We start from the raw sequence: 15,498 nt of genomic DNA, 5'->3' as shown, positions 1-15,498 counted from the left end.
TTTCAAATGTGTCTGTTGTGTGCATAGCCTACCCAGTAGTCATATAGTCAGGTTCTACATGTATGATTTAAAAGGATATTTCTTTAATCTTTATGTCAAAACTTTAATGTGGCCGAAGCTATCACAGTGGAAAAAATCAGGTGGAAGTTTCTGAAACTGCTCCTTTTCCACTCTCAAAATAATGAAGATAAAGTTTGTATTGTACTGCAAAGGAATAACAGAAGTGGGAGCCACATTCAAAAATATAAGGGGTAGTTGTAATTCATAAGTTTAGCTCCTGAAATGCATGGGTAAATTGTGCCAATTCATGGGCAACTGTTAAAAATTAACCAAAGAGACATTAACTTGCATTTGTTTTGTGACACTTAATAAAGCTTTCCTCATTAAAAATATCTTTCCTCAAGATAACCAAGAGAAAAAGGAGGAGAAAGAAAGAGAGAGGAGGAGGGGAAGGAGCAAAGGAAGAGAGAGGTGAGGGAGGGACAGAGAGAGAAAGAAGAAGAGGAAGAGGAGAAACATACAAAAAAGCTAGAAGAATTCTTCGCTAGCAGAATACAAGAATAAAAAGTATAGAACACACAATTGAAAATTCCTTTTACAATAAGAAATTCTTACACTAGGAAATTTTTCAAGCAGAAGAAAATGATATCTGGCATAATATGGTATAAAAAGGATCAAGAATGATAACATGAATAAAAATATAGCATACTTTTCCTTTTTATGTTACGTGCTTTACTTTTTATCAGTACATATGTGCACTTTATGCAGCCTGCCGTTCTCCCAGGATGTGGCTGCCTCTTCATACTACAGCTTGTTTCTTTTTCTAAGTCCTCTTCCCCTGCCTGTGTCCTCCCCGCTCCTCTTGTGGTTTCCCTCTCGCATCTTTCATAACTGTTGATATTAGCAGATTTCTTTTTGTTTGTAAACATTTAAAAAGGTAATTTGCTGTTTTTTCAGTTGTTTTCTTCATACATGTTTGCAGTATATAATGACTGCAACCTTCCTTTTGGAGTTGGTCCATGTACAGAATATATTTTAATTCTCTTTTTATCCCCATCCATCCCCCTACTTTCTCCTCCCTTTATCTCTTATCTCTATAATTTTGATTATCTACCTTTTATTCTACTTGTTAATTTATTTATGCTTTGGATTTCTCATATAAGAGAAACTGCGCAACATTTAAGTTTGTGTGTTGGATATATCTCACTTAGCAGACTCCCTTCTATGGCGGGGTTGGAAGAGGCCTATATATGTCCATCAACAAACGAATGGAAAGGATAATTTACAATTAAAAAGTAGTCGCAGAGTTTTTTCCATCATATGTGTTGTGAAAGTGAGAGGATTGACAATATTTTCTATTGAGGTTGAATCCTCTCTGTTGTAAGAAGTTTACTGCAATATATTGGGGGCCAAAAAATATGTTGTGCATTCCAACGAGCCCTTGAGTATGCAAAGCTACTTAGATCTATAAATTGTTGCATGTGGCAGCACAGATGTGTTCCTATGCTTATACTGTAAGGGGCTGCATGGCTTATTTAATGCTACTATGCAGATATTGACAGGCTTACTCAATTTACATTGAAAAATAATCTTCAAAACAGACTACTTAAACTATTAGCCCAAATAGTGGAACTAGCTCTTACCTTTAAGTATATTATCAGCATTGCTCAAATATAAAGCTTGCATGTGAACAAAGATACATAATCACTTTCATTTGGGTACTAAGATTTCTTTTTTTGTCTTTTTGAGACAGGTTCTCACTATGCGGTTTAGCATAGTCTTGAACTCACTTTGTAGCCAAGGCTGGCCCCAAACTCACAAGGATCCTCCTGCTTTGACCTCTCCAGGGCTCGGATTACAGTCGTGAGCCACCACGCCTAGCACTTTAGGTGCTAAGATTTTAAAACCCTGGACATATTGCTTATGGGATACTTATGAAAATTTTTAACCAGGTAATGATCTTGTTCTTATCATTTGTGTAGAAATGGGTTGCTCGTAATAATTCTGAATGAACTAATATTTCATTGGTAAATACTATATCATAAGACTGGCAAATAGTCTTAGAATCAGCATATGTCACTATATAACTAATTTTAAAAAAAGAAAATATTTTCTATGGCAACATACTACATAACAGCGAAAACATCAAATTAACTGTGAACTCAATGATATAGATTTGCTCAAGGACTCTTGCTGTGAAAAGTAATTGAAAATATTGTCAATTCTCTCTCTTTCACAGAACATGTTATTTCAGACAAACCTCCAATATTTTCACAGTTACTGATTCATTCTGTATTCCATTCATTTAATGTGAAAATTTAGCAAATATAGTGTTTTTTTTATTTTGGGGGGTTGATACCAGAACTGAACTCTGGACTTTACCCTTGTGCCACTGAGCTACATCTCCAGCCCCAAATATAGTGTTTAATTTTGTTGATATTTTTCCAGATAGATTTACTTGTTATTTAAATTAGTCACCTCCATGCATTAGTACACATGTAGAAGAATAATAATTAGAGATCATCATAACCAAAAGTATATTTGGAAAGAGTCAGTATCAACCTGTTGTATGCATTGTATTTAAAAGCTAAATAAATTAATTTGAATACTATACACATCACACACTGGGTAAAAGGACAAATAATTTTAATCAATCTATTGTTCAACACACATGCTTAACTTTTCTCCAGTTTATGGTTTGTTAAAAGCTTTATAAACGCGTGCACAAAAAATATCTAGTAATTTTATCTTCCCACTAAAGAGGAAAGAAGATATAAAATAGCACCTTTTGCTAGCTAAATGAGTTAATATCTTGGAGTAACAGGAGTGAGATTTTGTTATAAGTTTGTTTGACTCTGTTTTTTCAGTGATTCTTATTGTCAGCCCAATAATTTTCACCCACATTTCTCACTTAAATTCTTAAAAAATCTAGGAAACTTTCCCTGTATTTCCACTTGATTTAAGGATAAAAAGAATAGTAAATAACACTGAACATTAAAATAAAACTGCTCCACAAGAAGCCCAGTTTAACAAGTATTTTTGTTTCTGTTTTTTGTGACAGGGTCTCACAATGCAGTTCAAGCTGGCCTAGAACTCACTATGCAGCCCAGACTGGCCTCAAACTCATGGAAATTCTCCTGCCTCAGCCTCCTGCCTTCCCAAGCCAGGAAGTGGCATGGGATTAGTGGCATGTTCCACCACGCCCAGCTTGATCAGTATTTAAGAAAGCGCTAGTTTGATAAATTATGTATAAGACATTTGTAGCAAAAGTAGTACAAACTAGAATGAAAATGCAAATTCTACAAGGGGAATTCATGGGATAATTTAAATAACAGTTATTAATTACTTTGAACTTGTTTAGACTTATTTCCACAGCTACAATTATGTCATCATGTAGTTCTGCTTTAAACTGTAGAATGTTTGTTTCAGCCTATTCCTGTTGCTATACCTAATATACTCTCATAGTTTTTTTTTCTACGTTACTCTTTTATGGTCTGATAGTCTCCCCAAAGTAACTGTTTTTTTTTTTTTTTTAGAATCAAATGATCTTATCTCATCCCCATACTTAAATATCAGTAGTTTCTAACTGAATTTAGAAAAAATTCAGACAAGTTTTCAATACCCACAAAACCTTCTAAGACCTAGACGTCCAGGTTTCCGGTCTCAACCCATGCCACTGTCCACAAGGCTGTTACCCCGTAACTATTCTGAGCTTTTCTGAAGTACATGCACACACTTATTCAAATATTTAACATTGTCTTTCCTGTTTACCTGGTCTAATTTTCCTCCATATTTTGCTGACTCCTTACCATTCAAGACATTGAATAATTTTCACTTGCCTACTCAATTTAAAACATCTCTTTTCCTACCTCTAGTCACTTTCATTACCCTAATTTACTTTTATAGCACTCATGACTAGTTGAGATACACAATTATTTTTATTTATTTACCTATAGTGTATAATATATATTTTCTTTAAATTTTATTTGTACTATCTCCACAGCATTTAGAACTATGGCCACAAGTAAGAAGTCTTCTGGACAGACATTATACATCTTCAAAGCATGAGAAGTTGTTGAAAAAAGAAGCAGGCATGTAAGTATATAAAATATAAAACAGATGGCCAGACATAATGAGTGGCTTATTCTAGGCAATAACATTGAAATTGGGATTGTTGAAAGTACTTAAAAATGAATATGCTCAATCTGATAACCATTTTTCATTTAAATATTTGGTAGTCAGTATAGGGTGAACATCATTAGAAGATTTCAAGAAAGTGCTCTAAATTTATTGTTTGTACCTTAGTAGATTCTAAGGCTGGATAAATAACAATTCCCTAAAGATGCCCATAGCCTAAACCCCAGGACCTTTGAATATTTTACTGCATATAGCAACGCAAGTTTTGAAGGTATGATTAAGAATCTTGAAACTATTCAGGTGAGCCCAATTCAAGTGCAAGGGTCCTTATAAGAGAGAGACAGAAAAAACAAAAGTCAAATAGGTAATGTTGCAGTGAAAACGAAGAGAAGAGTGAGATCTAAATACATAATACTAGCTCTGAGAGTACAGGAAAGGGTGGTTTGCCAAGAAGGCAGCACTTTAGACTCTGGGAAAATCACAGAAAAGATACAGACCTGTGGAGAATGCAGATGAACCAGGCCAGGATAATTTTGATTTTAATCCAGTGAGACTGATATTGGGCTTCTGACATATACAACTTGAAATATTGCATCTTTGTTGTTTTATACCATGAGATACTTGGTAATTTGTTACATCAGCAATAGGAAATTAACGCAGATGCTATTTCAAAGGAAAACAAAAATCTGTAGTACATTGAAAGAGATTAGAAGAAAATATAGATGGATGAAGATCAGTTTTAAAACCACTGTAACCATTCAGGATTCCCAGCTGGGAATTGTAACAGCAGAATTTGGGTTGTATTCCACAAGAGACCCGTGTATTGAGAACAAAACCAGAGTTTCTTTAATTTTGAGGCTAGCCACCCTTTCTCCCATTTGCCAATCTGGGAAGTGGGCCAGTGGATCTGCGTTCCTTCCACCTTAGATACATTTTGGTTTCCATGGTAACAGGTTGGGATGTTACATTCACTGACCCCAGTGGCCATATGGTCTTTCTCTCATCTTGTGGGACCCCCGGTCAGTTGTAGGTTGCATGTCTAACCATGATAGATGTTTCTCCCATTATGTTCCCTTTGTCTTCTTTTTTTACAACCCATGCATTCCTTTAGGGTTACTATATTTACCTAGGGCCAGGAGATGGAACTGCCCAGGCAGTGTCAGGGAGGGTTACCTAGGCCTAGGCGCCCCTTATCTTGGGGAGACATTCCTGAGCAGAGTTGGTCTAGGAAATTAGCTCTTACACTGTCCTGGGAGGCTTCCCAAGGCACCGATTGTGCTTTTACTAAAACTATTTTATCTAAAATAATATGCTGTGATTCATTGTCCCCTAGAGAATGGTGAAGCACACTTGTAATCCGAGCATTTGAGAGGCTGAAGTAGGAGGATTGCTACGATGAGCTCAAGGCCAGCCTGAGCTATATAGTGAGACCCTGACTCAAAAACAAAAATAAAAGCAAAAAACACTATAAAAGGAAAAGAATGGAAATGCCAACACTGGCAAAACTCGACTTGTCTGATTGAAGAGAACTCATTAAACTGAAAAATCAAGGACTGGGCAGTCTATCTCTGGCTCAAGCACAAGGGGAGTTATTTAGTAATCAAACTAAGGAATAATATAAACTGAAATATTATGAATGTAGGATTAAGAATATTCTGTTTGAGATTTCTATTGAAATATTTCATGTAACCAAATATTATCCATTTTTTAGTTTATGTTTAAAATATTTAACAGCTGATGGGGTTATCTAACACAAGACCAAAAAAAAAAAAAAAAAATAAAGAAATCATAAACAGTTCTTAAATGTATTTTATAGTAAGAATAAAATGTTATATTCTACAAGTTATCAAATAAAAGAGACAAACATGAAAAACACTATAATTCATGTGCATCACAGTTTTATGTTAAAGTATCTACTTTTGGTTTAGGAAGTAGTAGGCACTTAAGCCCATACCTGAAAGAGACAATGCTTTCCATCAAACTTTTCTTTAGATTCCTGGTTATATGTTCTTTGATTCTGTTCTGTAATTTCACTTAGGTTGGTTCCATAGTTCACCTCTTGTAATACTACGTGAAGAAGATAAGAGAGGTAAGAGTGCAGCTGTGTTGATGAGGTATTTATTTTATTTGAGTGTGTTTCCAACAGGATTGCTCAGTCATGTAGTAGCTCTACTTGTAATATTCTGAGTGACTTTCATACTGTTTTCCATAATGATTGAACCATTTTAAATTCCCAGGAATAGTTCATAATGTGATTCTTTTCTCCGTACCCTTGCTGAAATTTATTACCACTTCTCTGATTAATAATAGTCATTATAACAATTTTTAGTTATATTTCAATGTGGTTTTTAGTTGTATTTCATGATGATTTGTTATATTCACCACTTTTTCATATATGTCAGCCATGTTTATGTTCTTTTTTGGAAAAATATTCGGATCCTTTTTTATTTGTTGAGTGATTATATGCTTTTGGTATTGCTTTGTTTATTATTAAGTCCTGTTAGTTCTTATGTATTTTACCTACTAATCCCAAATCAAATGATTTGGAAATATTTTCTCCCATTTCTTAGGCTATTTCTTATGTTTCCTTTACTGTGAAAAACCTTTAATCTGATACAACTGTACTTGGTTATTTTTGTTTTGGTTGTGTTTCCTTTGATTGCTTTGGTAGGAGGTCCAAAGTCACCCTCAAGGCCAGCATCCAGGAACTTCTGTCTTTCAAAGTTTTTTCTCCCCCCTCCCCACAATATAATGATTTCCTGAGATGCTTAAATAGAATATAAAGGGAAATAAAGACCATAAACTTATACATATAATACAGTGTATCAAAGTTTTTCTAGGAATTTTACTGTCCCAGGTCTTACAGTAAAATGTTTACTCCATTTTAAAATTATTTTGGTCTGATGCAAAGACCATGGTCCAAATTCATACTTCTGTACGTGAATAAGTGCTTGCAGGTGCTGCGCCACTAAGCTATATCCCTGGCCCCTGAAACACCTCTTTATCTCCCTGTGTTTTCATAGTGAATCTGGCAAAATTTAGTGGATCTGGGCTTGGTGGCCCATGCCTGTCATCCCAGCACTGGAGGATGATTCAGGTCAGCTTGAGCCACATAGTGAGTTCAGGACAAGCCTGAGCTACACAGGGAGACATCTTAAAAAACAAACAAAAAATTAGTTGAAAATGTAGGTTTGGATTTATTCCAGTCTTGTAGTTACATGCTTTTTATTATTACAGATTCAGAATATAATTTTAAATCATGAAATACAATGACTTCAACTTTTTTGTTCCAGTATAATTTCGGTATTTGGGCTCTTTCATAGTTACATATAAAATTAAATACTTTTTTGTATTTTTTTAAAAATATAATTGAATATTGAAATTTTGCTAAGTAGTGTGCCTAATGTGTGTATTGCTTTTGGTAGTGTGGACACTTTAATAGTAATTTTCCCTGTCCATGGGCACTGGGTCTTTTTCATTTTCTTCTATCAGTATTTTATAGTTTTTGTTACCTTGATATTTTGTCTCCTTGGTTAAATTTATGCCTAAGTATTTTCTAGTCCAAGATAAATCAAAAGTGTGTTATACACTAACATAATAATTGTTCACTGAACTAATCATGATCTGATTATTTGAAATAGTTATGTTTAATTATTTTTAGTATCCAAAAGCCTAACAATGAAAAACACACAAAATTGTCTTAGCAAAATACAAAACTTTGATTTTCAATCTAGTTCTTGTAAATTTAAAAAAGAGCATTTTAATCTTCAGAAAACATTTTGATATAAATGTAGAAAACTATAACATTTTAATTATGTGCAACTTAATTTTATTAAAATAATTTTTCATATCATTTGTTGGAGTTTCCCATAGGGAGACTCTGGAGAAAACAAATGGAAGAAATGCTTACTGTATCTCTTTATTACACAGCCTAGTCTGAGGCCTTCTTTTATTATTCCCACAAAAACGAGGAATGTTTCAAGCAGGATCCAAGGTTGACCCCTGGACTTGGTCTCTTAATCTTTGGAAGAGCTTTGTCCACGGTATAGACCCTCTTCCATTTGTTGATTTCATGGGGCTCTCTGTATTCATCACTATGGGGAAAGTGCTTCTCAGATAAACACAGATGTTTGATAATCATGTTTCTGGAAATCAGTTTTTTTCCGCTTTCTAGGGGAAGTCCAGGTTATACATGGATATAGAAAAAAATTTAGCCATTTTTTGCTTTAACATCTGGGAAACATTTTCTTTTTCCCCACAACCTCTTCAGTAATTGTTATTATTTGATTTCTTCATGATGGCCATTCTGCCTGGGTTAAGAAGGCATCTCAGCATTGTTTTAATTTGTATTTCTCTAATGACCAGTGAAGTTGACTGTTTTTGTATTTTTCACCATTTGTCCCTCTAAAAACTGTCTATTCATTACACTTTTCCATGTTGAGGGAGGGTGGGTCTTTGTTTGGGGAGTCTAATTTCTTTGAGTTCTTTGTATTTCTTGGTCTGAGGAGTAGCAGGCAAAATTTTTTCCCCATTCTGCAGGTTTTCTTTACACTCTGTTGAATCTTTTGCTGCACAGAAGCTTTTTAACTGGCTAAGATCCCATTTGTTGATTCTCGATACTCTCCTATGCAGTCAAAGTTCAAATCAGAAAGCTTAGGCATTCAAGCATTTTACCAATTTTACCTTCTAGTCCATTGTGTTTCTGTTTTAAAATTTAGTTCTTTGATCCTTTTGATTTTATTTAACTACAAGGTGAAGGGTATGGGTCTAGATTCAATGTTCCGCTCCTGGATAGCCAGTTTTCCCAACCCTTCTTATTACAGAGGCTATCATTTTTCCAGAATAGGTTTTTTTTTTTTTTATCCTTTTGTCAAATAGCAGACATTTGAAATGTTTGAGGTAGTTTCTGCATTTATCCTGTTCATTGATCCTCCTCTCTGTTTTGGGGCCAGTACCATGCTTTAAAAAAAAAATTATGATATCTTTGTAATATAACTTCCAGTCCAGGGTTGTGATTTTTCCTATTTTGATACTGTTACCCAGGAATGTTTTCACAATTCTGGGTCTCTTCTGTTCAACACACAATTTGGGATGAGTTTCTAAATGTAAGGAATACTGTTGATATTTTGATTGCATTAAATCTGTGTATCACTTCTGAACGCATGACCATTTTGACTATGTTGAGTCTGCCTATCCAGGAACAGGGGATACCTTTCCATTTTCTAAAATCCTCTTCAATTTCTTTTTTCAGAGAACTGTAGTTTTCATTCTAAAGTTATTTCATTTCCTTACTTAGGTTACTTCTTAAGTATTTAACTTTTTTTGGTGCTATTGTGAATTATATTTTCTAATTTCTTTCTCAGTGAGTTCATTGTTAGCATAATTAGTGCTATTGATTATTGTGTGTTCATATTTATCCTGCTATATTACTGAAGTTGGTTATTTATTCTGAGTTTCTTAGTAGATTTTTGAGGGTCTTTCATGTAGAAGATCATGTCATCTGCAAATAATGACAATCGGTCCTCCTTTCCTATGTATCCCTCTTATTCCTTTTTCTTGCCTAATGGTTCTTTCTAGTATTTTAAGTTCTATATTGAATAAGCATGGTGGTAGTGGGTATCCTTGTCTTATTCCTGATTGCAATGGGAAAGCTTTCAGTTTTTCCCCATTTAACATGATGTTTGTAAGGTTGTCATAAATGACTTTTATTATATTGAGATAAGGTCCTTTTATACTTATTTTCAGCTTTTTCATCATGAAAGAATGTTGGATTTTGTCAAAGAGTTTTTCTGGTTCTGTTGAAAAGATTATGTAATTGTTGACCTTACTTCTGTTTGTTATGTATTATATGTATTGATCTCCCTATGTTTAACCATCTTTGCATCTTGGCACGAAGCGTACTTGCTCAAGAATTTTGATCCTTTTTATGATTCATCACATTCCATTTGGCAATTTTCTTATTGAGGATTTTTACCTCTATATTTACTGAAGAAATTGGTCTATGGTTCTTTTTATGGCTGTATCTTTGTCTGCTTTTTCAAATTCTGCATTTCAGAAATGGCTTTGGACTATTCTTTTAATTTTGTTAAAGTGCTTGAGGAGTACTGGTGTTAGGTCTCCCTTGAAGATTTTGTAGAATTCAGGAGTGAATCCATCTGGCTTGTGTTTCTCTTATTTAGTGGGTTGTTTATTTCTGCTTTAATTTCTTTGCTGTTATTGGATTATTCTGTTTAAAAGTTTTTTTTTCAGTTTTGAAAATTCAGATGTATTTAAGAAACTGCCCATTTCTTCTGAATGGTGCAATTTATTGGCAAATGGGTTTGTGAAATAATTGCTAATAATTATTTGATTTAGGTGGTATATATTGTGATTTTACCTTTTTAAGTTTCTCATTTCTTTGATTTGGACTTTCCTCTTTTAGATTGCCTATAAGTTTTCCTATTTTGTTCATTCTCTTGATGAGAACTCTGACTCATTGATTTTTTGGTCTCTAATTTATTGATATCTTCTCTGACATTTCTTTCCTTGTGCTTGGTTTGGGTTTGGATTGTTCTTGTTTTCTTATGACCTTGAGATGCATTCTTAGGTCATTTATTTCGGCTTTCTCTGCTTTTGTGATGTGGGCATTCACAGATATAAGCTTCCTTTTAGGACTGCTTTCATCATGTCTCATAAATTCTGGTATGCTGTATGGCATTGTTTGGTTGTAGAGTCAGTTCATGTCTTCCTTGACTTCTGAATTCTCCATTTGATGATCATTCATGTTTGAGAAGTAAGTATTAATAATTATTTGATTTGGGTGATATCTGTTGTAATTTTACCTTTTCATTTCTAATTTCATTGATTAGAGTAACACATTTATCTACGATTTCTTCTTCTGTAACCCATTATCTATTTGAGTGATTTTTAGTTTCTATGAACTTGTATTATTTCTTTTATTGCTATTATTTAACAGTATGCATAGAATAATTTTAATTATTTTGAATTTATATAACCTTACTTTATTGTCTAATGTGTAGTGTATTTTGGGGAGAGATACATATTTTATTGAGAAAAATATGTATTCTATGGATGAAACACATCATACATATTTATAATGTACCTTGGTTTGAAGGTTTTATTCAACTCTAATATTTCTTCATTGATTTTAATTTATGTTTATCTTTCTATTTTAATAGTTGGTTATTGAGGAGCCCCACTATAATTGTGTTTATGTTATTGGTCTTTTTTTTGTCTAATATTACTTTTTTATGAAGTTGAGTGCACCATTGTTTGATGCATATATATATTGATACTTGTTATCAGATTTTGTTGGAATTTTTCCCTTAATCAGTGTGTAGTGACCTTTCTTTCCTCTTTTACTGAGTTTTGATGAGTCAAGTTTTTCTGACTATCAGATATCTACACCTAATTTGGGAGAGGATATCCTTTTGCATGGATATATTTTCCATGCTTTGCTTTTTAATCTCTGAGGTTTTTTTCCAGGTTAAATATGTTTCTTTTGCATAGAAATGCACTGGATTTTGTTTCTTAATCTATTCTGCCTAAGTGTGTCTTTTGATTGAAGAATTGAGACCATTCACACTAACCCCATTATTACTGTTAGATGTTTAATTACTAATATAGTTGCCTGTTGCTGATTCCCTATATTTCTCTTCTACTCAACACTTCCTCTATTCTTTTGGAACTTTTTATTGGTAAGTTCATTCCATCATTTTAAGATATCTCTAAAAATTTTTTGAAGTGCTGACTTGGTGGTCATGAATTTATTTAGGTGCTCTTTATCATGAAAATATCTTATTTCTTCATCAGTTTTGAATGTCAATTTTTTAGGATGTATCAACTGGGTTATAAATTGATTTCCTTTACTTCTTGAAACACTGCACTCCAATCCTTCTGGGCTTCAAAAATTTTGTTGTGAAAGGCCTGCAGTAATTTCAGTGGGCTTATCTTTTTGAATAGCTCATTGCTTTTCTCTAACTGTCTTTAAGATTCTGTTTGGTTGGCCTTCCAGTATTTTGACTATCATGTGTTATGGAAAGGTTGTTTCATTTTTTTTATTGTGGCTATTTGGGCATCTATATGCCTACTACTGTGTATATTAAATTATTTTCCATTTGAGGAATGTTTTCTGCTATTATTTCAGTAAATGTATTTTTATTATCCCATTTGGGTTGTCTTCTAAATTTTCCCTAATTCCAATTTTAGATTATTCTGTGTTATCTAGGAATCATTGAATACAATTTTCATACTCTCTTGCTCTTTTTAATGTGCCTGATATTAATTGGTCTTCAGCTAAAGTTCTGTCTTGTAATTCTGAAACATTGTTGTCCTACTGGTAAATTCTGCTTTCCATACTTTCAATAGAATTTGTAATGTCCTGAATTTGCATTTGTAGGGTTCAAATGGACTCTAATTCTTTTCTATGTATTCATTCATGATTTGCATAATTTTCTTTATTTCTGCTAGCTTTTTATTAGTGTCACCTGTAGACTCACTAATCACTTTGCTTTTATAATTTTTTTTATTTTAAAGAGAGAAAGATAAACTGGGCATGGTGGTGCATATCCATGATCCCAGCACTCGGAAGGCTAAGGTGGAGGAATCATTGCAAGTTCGAGGCTAGCCTGGGCTACAAATTGTGTTCAACAACAGCCTAAAATGCATAGTGAGATCCTATGTCAAAAAGACAAAAAAAGAGAAAAAGATAAGGAAGAATTAAAAACAATGATGCAGAATTTCAAAACAGCAGAATAAGAAATTAACAGTGGTTAATGTAGTACATATCATTGTCTTCAAATAGTTGCTCAGATTATAAGATGAAGGCATACAAAATTAATCAACCAATATAAGCACAAACAAATCTTTTCAATGGACTAAATGAAATTAATAGTATAATTATGTTAGCTGTCTTGGGTTTGTACATATCTGTATTATATAACACACACACACACACACACACACACACACACACAGTTTCTTTTCCCTTCCTTTCTCTTTTCCCCCATCCCAGTTCATCTGTCCTTTTGAGCAGTTTATTTCCCTTTCTCATTATCTATTTGTTTTCTCAATATCTTATTTGCGGTTTTAGCTTCTTACACTAGGGAAACAACACACGGTTTACATATGCAAGTTTGAATTATTTCATTTATAAGTATGGTCTCTAGTTGCGTCCATTTACCTATAAAAGCCTTGAGTTTATCCTTGTTTATATCTAAGTAGTTCTCCATTATATAAAAATACCACATCTTTTTATCCATTTGTAAGATGTTGGGAATTTGGGTTGTTTCCAAATTCAGCTATTACAAATTGTGCTGCTATAAACAGGAGTGCACATAAATCACTGTGATATATTTTTAATTCTTCTAGGAAAATACCCAGAAGGGGAATAGCTGGGTCAAATCGGACATCTAGTCCTATTTTTTTGAGGAATCCCTACACTGATTTCTACAATGGTTGTACCAGCCTACACTCCCACCAAAAGTTGGAGAATGGTTTCTTTTTCACCACAGCCCCACCAGCATTTGTTATTGGCCGATTTTTGATGATAGCCATTCTTTCCGGGGAAAGATGGAATCTGAGTGTTATTTAAATTTGCATTTCTTGGATGACCAACAATGTGGAACATTTTTTGATATATTTATTTGCCATTTGTATTTCTTCATCTGAGAAGTGTGTATTCACCTTAGATGCCCATTTTTGGTTTGGGTCTTTGAATTTGAGGGGCTTAATATTTTTCAATTGTTTATATGTTCTAGAAAGAAGTCCTGTGTCTGGGGGATTGTTGGTAAAACATTTTCCTACCCTATGGATTTTCTTTCCAGCTTGTTGTTGATTTCATTTGATGTGTAAAAAATTTTTATTAAGATGAGGTCCACATTGTTGGTTCTTTGAAGTACTTCCCATGAAGTTTGGCTTTTGTTCATGAATTCTATGTCTTCTAGATTTCTACCTACATTCACCTCCGGTACACTTAGTGTTCCTGTTTTAATATCTAGATCATTGATCCATTTTGACTTTAATTTAGTACATAGTGACAAACATAGCTCTAATTTTAGTCTTTGAAATGTGGAAAGCCATTTTTTCCAGTACCATTTTTTAAAGAGGCTATCATCCTCCCATTGAACATGTCTGGCCTCTTTGTCAATGATAAGGTGGCTGCATGTGTTTTTAGTTGTGTCAGCAATTTCTAATCTGTTCCATTGGTCCTTCAGTCTGTTTTCTGCCAGCACCATGCTGATTTTATTACAGTAGCTTTGTAGTATAATTTCAAGTCAGAAATTGTGATATCTCCTGCCTTGCATTTGTTGAGCAGGATTGCCTTCCCTATTCCAGATCTCTTCTGTTTCCAAATGAATTTTAGGAATTTTTTTTTTAGATCTGTGAGGTATGTTGATAGTATTTTGTTTAGGATTCCATTGAATCTGTATAACAGTTTTGAGAGCATGGCCATTTTCACTATGTTGGTGCTTCCTATCATTGATCAAGGGCTATCTTTCCATTTTCTGATATCCTCTATTAACCCTTTTTTTCAGAGTACTATAATTTTCATTGTATAGATCTTTTACTACCTTTGTTAGATTGATTCCTAAGTATTTCATTTTTATTTTTTTTTTTTGGCTGCTATTGTTAAGGGTTTGGTATCCCTAATTTCTCTCTCAGTGAGTTTGATTTTTGTGTATAGGAATGCTATTGATTTTGAGCATAGATTTTGCATACAGCTGCTCTACTGAATTTGATTATGAATTCTAGCATTCTTTCCATGGAGTTTTGGGGTCTTCTAAGTACAGTATCATGTCATCTGTGCATAATGATAATTTACCTTCTTACTTTCCTATCCTTATTCCTTTCATTTCTCTCTCTTGTCTAATTGCTGTAGCTATTATTTCTAGAACTATGTTGAAAAGGAGTGGTGATAGTGCACATCCTTGTCTTGTTCCTGATTTTAGAGTGGAAGATTTCAGTTTTTCTTCATTTAGTATGATTTTGGCTGTTAATTTGTCATAGATGCCTTTTTATCAGATTGAGGGAAACACTATTCCAATTTTCTTTAGGATTTCTATGATAAATTAGTGTTGGAATTTATCAAAAGCTTTTTCTGCATCTGTTGAGATGATGATGTTATTTTTCTCTTTGGCTGTGTTGGTATGGTGTTGTTCATTTATGGATTTGTGTATGTTGAATAATCACTGCATTCCTGGATGAATCCCACTTATTCATGGTGTACAATCTTCTTGATGATTTGCCACATTCTTTTCTTATTTTAAATAGAATAATCTTAAAAAGTTCAATAGCAAAATATCAACATCACAGACCAAAGCAAAACAAAGCAAAAACATTAAAAATGATACAGGTTTTCAA

Source organism: Chinchilla lanigera, unplaced genomic scaffold (genome assembly GCF_000276665.1).
Source record: "Chinchilla lanigera isolate Chin_1 unplaced genomic scaffold, ChiLan1.0 scaffold00001, whole genome shotgun sequence".
NCBI lineage: Eukaryota > Metazoa > Chordata > Mammalia > Rodentia > Chinchillidae > Chinchilla > Chinchilla lanigera.
Note: the sequence above shows the minus strand (reverse complement) of the source record.